The sequence below is a fragment of the Hylobates moloch genome, unplaced genomic scaffold (assembly GCF_009828535.3).
Source record: "Hylobates moloch isolate HMO894 unplaced genomic scaffold, HMol_V3 SCAFFOLD_27, whole genome shotgun sequence".
Taxonomy (NCBI): domain Eukaryota; kingdom Metazoa; phylum Chordata; class Mammalia; order Primates; family Hylobatidae; genus Hylobates; species Hylobates moloch.
The window spans coordinates 3,842,097-3,853,333 of NW_026652302.1; the positions used below are offsets into that span (position 1 = coordinate 3,842,097).

The 11,237-nt window shown below is 38.0% G+C and overlaps 1 protein-coding gene across 2 annotated transcripts in view; it reads left to right on the plus strand.

Annotated features, from left to right (window-relative positions):
- The window catches only part of LOC116463091 (laforin), a 358,522-nt gene extending 347,730 nt beyond the window's left edge, over window positions 1-10,792 (plus strand). For both annotated transcript variants that reach the window (XR_009211986.1, XR_009211987.1), the window contains 4 exons: window positions 7,752-8,034; window positions 8,309-8,384; window positions 8,479-8,567; window positions 10,704-10,792. The gene's annotated coding sequence lies outside the window, so the exon portion shown is untranslated. The remainder of the gene's footprint in view (window positions 1-7,751; window positions 8,035-8,308; window positions 8,385-8,478; window positions 8,568-10,703) is intronic.
- The last annotated feature ends 445 nt before the right edge of the window (window positions 10,793-11,237 follow it).

The following is an 11,237-nucleotide window of genomic DNA, read 5'->3' on the forward strand; positions in this document are numbered from 1 at the left end:
AAAAAAAAAAAAAAAAAAAAAAAAAGCCTAAAATTCCACGTGGAAAAATGTTATAGTAAAAAAGTTAAAAGTAAACTTAAAAACATTTCATAGAACAACAAAAGAAACCCAATAAATTTACTGAGGACAGAGGATAGAACTAAAAGTCTTAACGCAACAAATATAATGTAACTTTGACATGCTCAGAATATATAAATAATATGTATGTAATACATATGCATGTATATAAATACAGATCAATACCTGAAGTTAGAAGTTTATTTAAATAAATATTTTCAGGTTAAGACAACTGAACTTGGGGCATTTTTATAAATGTTATTAATTTTTAAAATTAATCTGCCTCTGAAAAAAATTTAAGAGGAAGAAAGATATGCTAAATTTAAAACCCTAGAGTATTTTTATTGCTGTAATTAGATGTAATCAAAAACTTGGAAATTATGTACCCAGAGGTTGAAGGCTGATTTAATACTCATGAAACAAGGCTCAGGCTATGATTTATAAATTTATAAATTAAGTAATTTTCTCTGGTGATAATGGTTTCTAGAAGAATTGGAGCAATGAGAAAATTTAAGTATGAGAAAAAGAATTTTAAAAGGAAACCTAGATGAGGCTTGATCTCATTTTTCTTCCCGAGATAGCGTATGACTGAATTTACAGCTCTCATCCCCAGACACATTACATATGTGAATTTTGACACAACCACTTGTTTAACCAAAAAATGAGTGACTGAGGCAAGTGTCTCAATCAGTAGAGGTTTGTTGGGTCAAAGTGTGAGGCTGTGCCCAGGAAAAACACAAGCCACAGAAGCACCTGTGACCTGTGTTTTCCAAAGAGGATTTTGTGAACTCAGTATTTAAGGGGAGAGGGCATGCCAGTGCCGGGGGAAGGGACGATGGGGGTAGGCAGTGAGGCAAATGGTTACAATCTTGTGAGGCTCTAATTCTTGATCAACAAATCTACGTTTTACATAAGACAAGGTAAACACTGAAAAGAGAGAGCAGAGGAAAGAGTCAATTATGCAGCTGTCTCAGGATAGGTGGAAGAGTGATTGATCTCATCTTGTCCTTGTTTGGTACCTGGCAACATAAGCTCTTAATGGACACTGTCAGTGTGAGTCTAACAGAACTCAGTTTTAGAAGTTTAACTCAGGCTGCAGACCTGAGGTTACAACTGGCATGTGTTTGCTTTATAGGAGGCTATGTATCCTGAAAGGATCCAGGGGCCAGCAAGGAATTTCCCTGCGAGCAATTTGTGAGGGTGTCCACATGGATAGGTATAAGGTCCTTTGATGTTGTGGGAAACTGGCTTATGTATACTGCTATGACACAGAGTTGTGAAGTTACAGCTATATGTTTAGAGAAAGAAGAATGGAAGTGTTGAATGACTCAGTTCCCAGGCTTAACTTTTCTCCTTGGCATATCAAGTTTGGGGGTCCTGAGATTTTATTTTCTTTTACACACTGATGAGCTGATTCTCTTTGGACCAGGCTCAAAGCATTCCTGAACCTGAGTTTTCTCATTTTTAATGTACCTGTTGTAAAAGCTGCAACTCTTATTATAGTTCCTTAGTCATCTGTAATTTATTTTTCAACAATTTAATGAAATTCAATCTCAGTTTTGAAAACATGGTAGGATTGTACTCGCTTTGTCTTCTTGTGCCTGGTTGAGGCCATGTGACAAGTCCTGTTCAATCAGCTGTGAGGAGCAGAACATCCACTGCCCATGCAGAACCCTACAAAGCTCTCTTTGCCTCTCTCTTGACAAGCAGAAACCCGTTGGTGGCTGTTGTGTCAGCCTGTATCATGGAGTGCAGTCGATATGGAGCACTCTCAGCCTCTGGCCAACCCACAATGGACATGTAGCAGGACAAGAAATAAAGTTTGTTGTGTAAAACTACTGCAATTAAGTGGTTATTTGTTTACACAGTATAAGCTAGCCTATATGAACTGTTACCTAAACAAAATATTAAGCAGTAGAGAATTGGCTAAGTGATTTATGATGCAACATAACTTGAAATAGTGTATAGTCATTAATTTTAATGTCACATTACATTTTTGACATGAAGAGATGGTTATATTACTGAAAAAATTCTTATTTAGATATAGATATGTAGATACATAGATAATATGGTACTATTTTAAGATATTTAATTCAAATTTATGTGCACATATTTGCATAGAGAAAAATTAGAAAGATTTGTACTAAAATATTACACAGAAAAATACTATATACTAAAATATTAGGCCACGATAGCAAGGTAGTGTTTTCGCAGTGATATTTTCTTTTTGCTTAATTCTATACTCTCTTGTTTTTTATAGTGAATGTATAAAACACTAATGAAGTAATGAAAGTTTTTAAAGAGAGAAAAGAAAAATGTTGGTAGTGGGCTGCCATGTATGTAGCTGTATTAAAATACTAATTTCCCAATCCCCCCAATCCAAATCAAACCGTGTAGTAAATGCACTTGATAAAAATTGGAAGTCATTCTAGGGTAAAAGCCTGTTTCACTGACATAATTATCATAGCTTGAAATGTCTCGTCTTCAGTTGAAAGACAACGGTTTCAATTATAGAGGAAAGTTCTAAAAATGTGACTCCTTCCATGGCGATAATAAGGCTTGACAAGTCGTATTTGCCCTTAGGCCTTTCCTGATCTTGTGATTTTTCTCTTTAGAAATGGCTCAAATGCCTGCTCTGCTGAGAAACCCCTACAGTAGACATCTGACCTCTTGTGTTTGTGCTAAATCTCCATTATGATAGAAGCTTCTGGCACTCGTCAAAAAAGAAAAAACTGCCGCAGGGTGTTCATGTTGGTCACACTTTAAGGCAGTTTTTATTAAGTAATGTGTGGAAGCTTCTGGCAACTCCAGGAGAGATTAGTCCAACTTCCTGGATTGTTCCAATGCTAAAAATATCTTGAGTCTTTCTTACCCCCAATAAACTGGGCACAAGAGCCTCAGAAGGAATATTGACAGAACTAAATATTTAGGTGGTTCTCTTAGGCCTAAGGGCACAAAATTAATAAAGTTTAAAGTAACCTTTTAATCAGTTAAGAGCATCAGTGGAGGAGAATCGCTTAAAGGCTTTCCTTTGACAGAGTATTTTTTAATTGATGCAATAATGATGTCAGTGTGTTTTCTCCCTCTTTGAAAATGCCTAAAGCCTTTTCAACAGTGCGAAAAGAGCAAAATCTAAAACCTCTTTAAAGGTAGGTCAGCTCCCAACTTTCAAAGAGTTAACATAGCATTCTGCCTTTTAGAATATTGCTCTGTAAATGTGAAGATAGGACGCCAGTTTCTCTGCCTAAGTAAATTAGAATTATATGGTTTTACATAGTATTGCAAAGTTATGGGATTTTTTTCCCCACTCAGTTCATAAGGTTGTTGTTTTATTATTTATAAAAATAGTCCAAACTTTGGGAAATACCGTGAAATTGTCTTGCAATAGCCATAGAGCCAGACACTACTGTGTTTTTCGCATCTCAAAGATGTCTGGTGGACCTGAAAGCAGCTTAGGTGCTATTCTCAGTGTCCACTGGATGAAAAGACACTGTTTCCGTTATTCTGATCCCTCATTGAAGCCTCACTAAAAGCCACTGCCTTATTCCAGCTGTGCAGCAAGGAACAAAGGAAAGGTCTGGCTCTAAACGTGGGAGTGAAGCAGAATGGGGAAGTGTGGTGTTTGCGCCTGTGGCAGTCACTGGCTACCGCCAGCTGTGATCTCACCAGGGTTATCAAGTGTGGTGCTAACGAAGTGATGACAAGTGTGCTAAGCTAAACTAAATTTGGCCTGAGGATGCCTCTGTACTTTGAGTCCCTATGTGAAGAACTGCAACCTAACTTATAATAGTGCTTAAACGGAAAGCCGGGAGTCTACTTTTGTATAAATAGCTGAGTCTCAGCCAATCACAGCAGCCAGACTTCAGTCAATTACAGGCTGCCAGCTGATCAGACCATATTCAAGTAAAGCAAAGGCGAAGTCGTAACCAGTCAAGCTGTTTCTGTACCTCACTTTCATTTTCTGTTTATAAATGCAGCTTGGCCATGTTGTGGGAGGGAGTTATCTCAACCTCTTCCGATTCAGAGCACTGCCTGATTCGTGTATTGTTGTTTGCTCAACTAATATCTGTTATGTTTAATTTGTCTAAAGGTTTTTTTTTTTTAACAACTATAAGGTGGGAATGGAAAAGAAAGCGAAAGTATAAATGACATTTTAGATTTCAACTCTGTGAGCAACTGGTATCTAATAGTGTAATGGAGAAGTCAAATCTGATTCCTAAGTTGTTTTTAAACCACAGATGATTAAGGCAAAACTATAAACTGAAAGGATAGTCTAGAAATTTTAATTTGAAGGTAAAATTAATTACTTTGAGAAAATTGAATTTAAAGTCCCTTTAGGACTTCCAGGCTGTCAATGGAAAGAGGTGGTTTTCATTCCATTGTGTTATTGAAGCAACATTGTCTTGGCAAGTAAGCCATTAGAGGGAGAAAGTAAAGATGACATTACAATTTGGGTCATGTAGGTGGTACTATTGACAGTGATAAGGTAGTGGCAAGAAAATTAAAAGGTGGTAAAGAAGAAAATACTGAAGAGAGAAGAGGGAACTGCTAATTGATAGAGTAGGACCTTAAAGGAGAAAAGAGGGAGAAGTCAAGTGTAAAGGATGGGGGAGATAGGTAAATATTGAGAAGGAAGTTGTATTTCAAGAATTTGTTATGCCTAGGGTAATTTTTCTAATACCTTTATCATGTGTGTGCATGTGTGTGTGTGTGTGTGTGTGTGTGTGTATGTGTGTATGTGCATGCGTGCATGTTTAACAATGTAAAGCCCCTTTGCTCACCCAGTTGGGGAGTAAATATCAAATTTCCCAACTCAGCAAGCAGGGGGGCTTCATCTTCTGATGGTGGAGCTGACATCAGAGGTAGGGAGCCGAGGAAGCATCCCCAAAGCTACATTCAGTTCAAAGGGCACTGTCAGAGAGCACAAACTAGGTCCCTGGGTAAAGGCATATGGTAGGCTCAGAAGACAGAGTGAACATGTGCCGGAATGGTAACAGGGTACTAAGCCTGGAGTAAGACCTCTTTTGCAGGGTATAAGCAGTCATGCCCATAGTCATGCGCACCAGTGAGATGAAGTATTATGGTCGAATCTTAAGCTTTGATCATATAAAAGTATAGAAAATACAATTGGGTTGAATTTTTTATTGAATTTTCAAGGCAAGTAGTGTATTTATTTTTAGTTAAATGGAAAATGACAATTAGGATTCATGCATTTACCCGTTTATTTAGTATAAGCATACATCACAAATGCAGAGTGGTTTATAATTTCTTTAAAATTTATTTTCCAAGTCCAATGCTTAATTTTATAGGCAACCAACTCTGCATTTCATTGAGATAGAGTACCTCTCTTTGAGTTCCCAAATAAAAATTTACTTCTGATATGCTGAGATTTGATTTTTATGGTTCTGATTAACAAATAGCAGAAGTCAAAAATGCCATTTATTTAGAAGTGCAAAAGTGATTTAAGAGATGAAGCCAATGCTAATTCATTGCATACCCTAAAAAGTAATTGGTCTTTTGGTGAAAGATTTGATGGACAAATTGCTTCCATTAGTAAAGTGGTCTTAGGAAAGCTGATTTAACAAAAACAGGTCAAGTAGTTTCCAGCCTGATCTCTTTTCAATTAAGCCATTTTTGCAGAGCAAGAAAGTCTGACAAATATTTAACTGTAATTTTTTATGTCTTTCTAAATTATCTTCCTATTTTGTCAATGTATGTAAACTCCATTCTACATATTAATAATACTGTATGTTAAATTGAGCCATTTTTCATGTAATACTGCTTCATATTCGTATTTTGTAGATGTCAAAATATTTGCCATTTTAAATGTCTTTTTAGTGTGTCAAAACTAGTGTTTTTGCTTTTTGTTTTTATTTGTTTTTTAAAATCATGCCTTATTAGTCATTTGGACTATTGTCATGTATTGTGTCTTGGGAAATGGCACCCTCTAGGCACACTTCTTGGCGTGATCGCAATTGCAGTCTGGGAGGCAGCAGAGGGTGTTGGGGGTCTCAGCTGCCCAGACTTGGGCAGGGAGCAAATTGAAATTGAAGCCTGTGCTTTACCTCAGTGCCCTGGAAAGCCAGAAGAAAATCCAAATGCCAAATCTGAGGAAAGGAATACAGAAGGGGAATGGAACTTAAATTGAAAATCTGCCACAAGGAAGAGGCAAGACAAGAATCAGGCTTAGTGGTCTGGATACAGAGTTGAGGTAGGATGCTAATACCGCCCTTGGCCTGCACATACCCCTGAGTGTGGTATGCTCTTCCGTGGGGAGAAAAACCTGGCTCTGATCTGTAAGGAAAAATAGAATTAAGTGGCATTATACAACCTAGTAGCGATGCCTTCAATAGCAGCTTCACAAAAAGTGCACAGGTCTTACACATATAATCGTTTTTAAATACTAGTTCTTTTTGAAAATGAAGGACACAATGTCAAAATGGTCTTCATATAGTCATTTTATTTATTAGTTCTTAATAAAAATGAGGACTTAATATTAAAGTTATACGAGGGGTTTTTACCGGACAGTAAAGTTATGGTAGTACAAGTCTAGTTTTCTGGATCTCCAAATGTATATAGAAATGAGGCTTAGAATCAATTCTGGATTTCATCCCTACCACTGTACTTCTCCTGCTGTTGCTGAGTGTGATTTTCATGTGGTTCATTTCTTTGGAAAACTTAGACCTAATCTCATTTAACCTTTTGGGAACACTTAGTACTCCCTCCTGCTTAAACACTTTCTTAATATTAATAAATAACATTTAACCTGCATGGTGCAAGAATATTACATTTTAATGCCACAGCCATATCATCAATCTCATTTACAGATGAGGAAATTGAGGCTTGGGAAGGTTAGGTAGCTTGATCAATGCATCATAACCAGCAGAGTTCAGATCCTGTGTGTCTAATCCTCAAGCTGGTGATCTTAACCAGCATGCATCCTGCACACCCACCTGTCGGCTTCCTGTACAACCTTCTCTCCTCCTCTCCCTTCTTCCTATTTGGCTCCTTCTTCTCTAATGGATCATTAGCTTTGACTGCATCTTATTTGGTGCAACAGTAGAGTCTGAACTCATTAGTAGTCCTTAAGCATGACTGCACACTGACATCACCTGGAAATTTTTATAAGGCAGATATCTGGGCACCATCTCAGATGAATGAACTGGAACCATTGAGAATGGGGCTTGCCTGGACATCTACAAGCTTAGAAGTTCTCCTGCCAATTCTAATGGCAGAAAGGGTTAAGAATAGAGACTCTAAAATAGTAGTTCCCAACAGGACTTATTAGTATCATCTGAGTAACATTTTAAAACCCTATCTGGGATGGGGCAGGGAATGTGTAATTTTTCAAGAACTCACAGGTGATTCTGATGAGGAACCAGGTTCAGAAGCAACTTAGTTTCCTTCTCAATTACTCACTACAGAAGCATAACTTTATACAGGAGCTTTGTGGTGTAAATATTCTGTGCTTTAACTATCAGACCACCATAAACAGCAAAATGATATTTTGCAACAAAAATAGAGAACATTGTGTTCAACCCTCATTCCATGACTGACAAGGGTCTCCATAGCTGACACCAGTTTGCTTCCACCTCATTGCTCACTGCTGCTGCTCCAAATCCTGTTGAATAGAAGCATTCCCAGAGCTCCAATGCTGCTTTCTGACTTTTTCCTTCTGCTGTTTCCTTTACCAGGAATTGCTATCCCTTTATTTCCAGGGCTATGATGGGGTTCAGGACATGCTACCACATAATATTTGAATCTGAAGGAATTGAGAAAACCACAGAAGCAGGAAGGTCCCTCTGCCTTCCCTTGCCCTTCCTCCCTGACGCAGTTCATAGAATCCAGAGGGAGTTTCAGACTTTTCTCTGAAGCAGGTCATAAGACTTTCATGTGACAGACACCCTCCCTATTCCCAGAAGAAGGGAACATCCTCATTTCCAAAGAAAGAACACAGAGGACTCTGAATGGGCCTTGGTGAGTTTCCCCCAAGTTTCTCGCCATTGGATCTCACTCTCTAGCCTGTCATCTTTCCCTAGGATTGTCTACTCTTCGTTAAAGCTAGCATAAAAATAGCCAAGTTTACCCATTTCCTTGAATCTTTTTTTTTAATGAAGACTCCAGTGTCATGTGAAACATATATTAAATAAATTTGTATGCTTTTGTCTTATTAATTTGATTTTTGCAGTAAAGGCCTCAGCCATGAACCTAGCATGGGTAGAGAAAAATATATTTTTTTTCTCCCCTACAGCTGATTAACTTCTCATTGCCCTTTCAACCACTGAGGTCTCTCTGCATCCAACAGGCCTCCACCAGTGGGGTCAGAGGTAGGTGGCATAGCCAGGTGATTCCTCATCCCATGTGCCTGTCTTTATCACACTGTGTTGAACTGTTCTGCACATGTGTCTGCTCTTCCACCAGCCTGTCAGTTCCGTGAGAACAGGGACCATGTGTTTTCCATCCTGCTATTCTCGGGCTCTCACAAAGTTCCTGGCAACTGAAATGGCTTAGTAAGTGTTCGCTGACTGAATGTTAAAATGAACTAACATAATGCAGACATAGGAATCCTTTCCTAACTAAAAAGAGTAACGTTGGGGCAAAATTCAAATATATACAATAATTAATTTTCAAAAAACAACTGTTTATATGATGGTAAAAAAATAAGTTGTTATTTATTGAAAAAACTTAGGGGGAAAATTTTATATTTTATATATATTATATATACACACACACACACACACACACACACACACACGCATATATATACACATATATATGTATATATGAAGTGATAGCTAGAAAGATAAAAGCACCCATAGTCCCAGAGTAAACAATTATGGAGGTTTCGTCTCTTTTTATGCAGACTCTGTACATAGTTAAAGTTATTTCCTCTACAGTTATATTCTGTGTATGTTTCCCAGTTTCCTGGATTACCAATCTAAAGCTCTGGGAGAAGTCCTAGCCCTGCCAAGTTCTCAGTCCCTCCTCACCCCCTGAGAGTCTGACACCCTTGGTGCCCCTTCCCCACCCCACCCCTATTTTAGCCCTGTCATGCTCTCTACCTGACCTGGGCTCCACCCCATTTTTGTGTTCATTTCAATCCCAAAGATAAGTACTCATTCTGTACCTCAAAGAAGTCACTGCGTTAGGCACAATGGAGGCGCAGTGGAGACAGATTCTGTCTTCAGGGATGTATTAGCAGAGACAACACAAAAGACACAATAAAAGACAACAGATGCTGAATATGAGGGGTCTTGTGTAAAAGAAGCTTATTTAGTAGAGGGGTCATTAAATAGTTGAAGGAAAGAGATGACTGTGAGCTGAGGCTTCAGGGCTGTTCTGAGTCTGACAGGCAGGGCAGGACATGCCAGATGAGGAAACAGCAGCATAAGGAGGAAAAAGAGAACTTCTTGAGGCTCAGCGCAGTTGCTTCTTAAAAAGGCAGATTTCTAAACCTCTGAATTGAGGAAAGGTGACAGTGGCAGCATGATATACCATTTTAACAAGCTCCCAGGTGATGGCGGCGCCGCAGATACACAGACAGGCACTTGAGAAGATGAGAACATGTTCAGTCTGTAGCCGTGGATTTATGTCACAAGGCTGTGGGATATGGAACAGGGAAACAGATTGCAGATGATATGTGGAAGGCAAATGACAACCTCAGCAGTTAGTACTTATTTCCTGAGGCAAAAGGGAGCCATTGAAGGATTTTGAGCAGAGAAATGACATTATCAGTGCTGTGATTCAGAAAAAAGAAAACCTATGACTTAGTTCCTAATTGTTGATTCCTACCATAGTCTAAGTTGAGCTTTCAAAAGATGAAGGCCTAAAACTTCCACCTGGAACATGGAGTCAGTTGGTCAGGGTAAACCCAAGGCTTATACAGTTTTCAGTAATTCCATGATCTAGATGGAGACTGAAAGTTCAGAGGGAAAAGTGTTAGTGGCAGAGACATTTTCATGGGGTTGACCTAAGAATACAATGAGGTCTTGCCTGCCAATTTGTGGTTTCTATTGATATTTCCCAGAATGAGAGAAAAATTGTCCTCCAGCTTTAACTCTGAGGGAGTCTTACAGGGAATGCACCTCTCTGGAAGAGCTCCCCTAACTAAAACCCTTGAGTTTGGGAAAATAAACTGTGAAACTAGCTGCTGGCAAACTGAACCCCCTAAAAACATTACCTGCTATGTGTGCTCAATGCTCTTGGTTGACCTCATGCATAAAGGTGTTAATTCAAGCGAAATACTAGAAATGGAGATAGCTGAGAAAAAAACTTCTTAATGTCAAGTGATAACCAGAGATAATTATGACTAATGCTTCATAAATCTCTGTCCTAGAATATTCATTTAGTGTCTTATTTTCAACCACAAATAGATATTTCAAATTGTATAGCATATCTGTGAAGAAGCATTTGTGTAAAAATATAACTCGTACACAAATCCCTTTTAAAAATAGATGAGCATGGTGTCATTTTATTTTTCAATTGTGGAAACAAGTTTCTCAAAGGCAGTGTTGTTTCATGGAAAGGTTATTATCTGGTTAAAGAAATGAGCATTCTTTACTCACCTGTAATACTTCATAAAATTTTACAAATTGTAAAACCTTGGAGATAAGTATGATTAACCTCCTCCCCACCCCCTTTTTCAGATATGAAAACTGGGGCTCTCGGCTAGGTAAGGTATGGAAACGATACCTGAACCCATGTCTGTCTGAGCCCATGACTACTGATATCAAGAGGTCTTGATTAAAATCCTGGCTTTGACATCAGCTAGCTGTGGAAGATTGGTTAAGACACCTCCTCTCAGCTTTAATTTTCCTTATCTGTCAAACAGAGTTAGATTTCATCTTTAAAATCTCCTTGTAAAGTACTCCATGAAGTACCTTGACTTTCACTATTTGCCTACTTTCTAAAATAAATTTGAATGTCACTAAAATCAAGTTATTTAGATGTTTCTCATTTCCTAAACTGCACTGATCATTGTTCAATCATTTCTGTTATAATATTTAAAATTATAATACAACTTTTATTTTATAAGTACTAAGTAGAAATTCTGCTGTTCTTTTTTACTTGAAATAATTTGCCATTGCATTCAAAATTAAGAGAAAAAAATACCAAGGCAAACATACAAAAAGCCACAATTAAAAAATTAAAAGATCAAATATCACGTTTTCACTTATAAG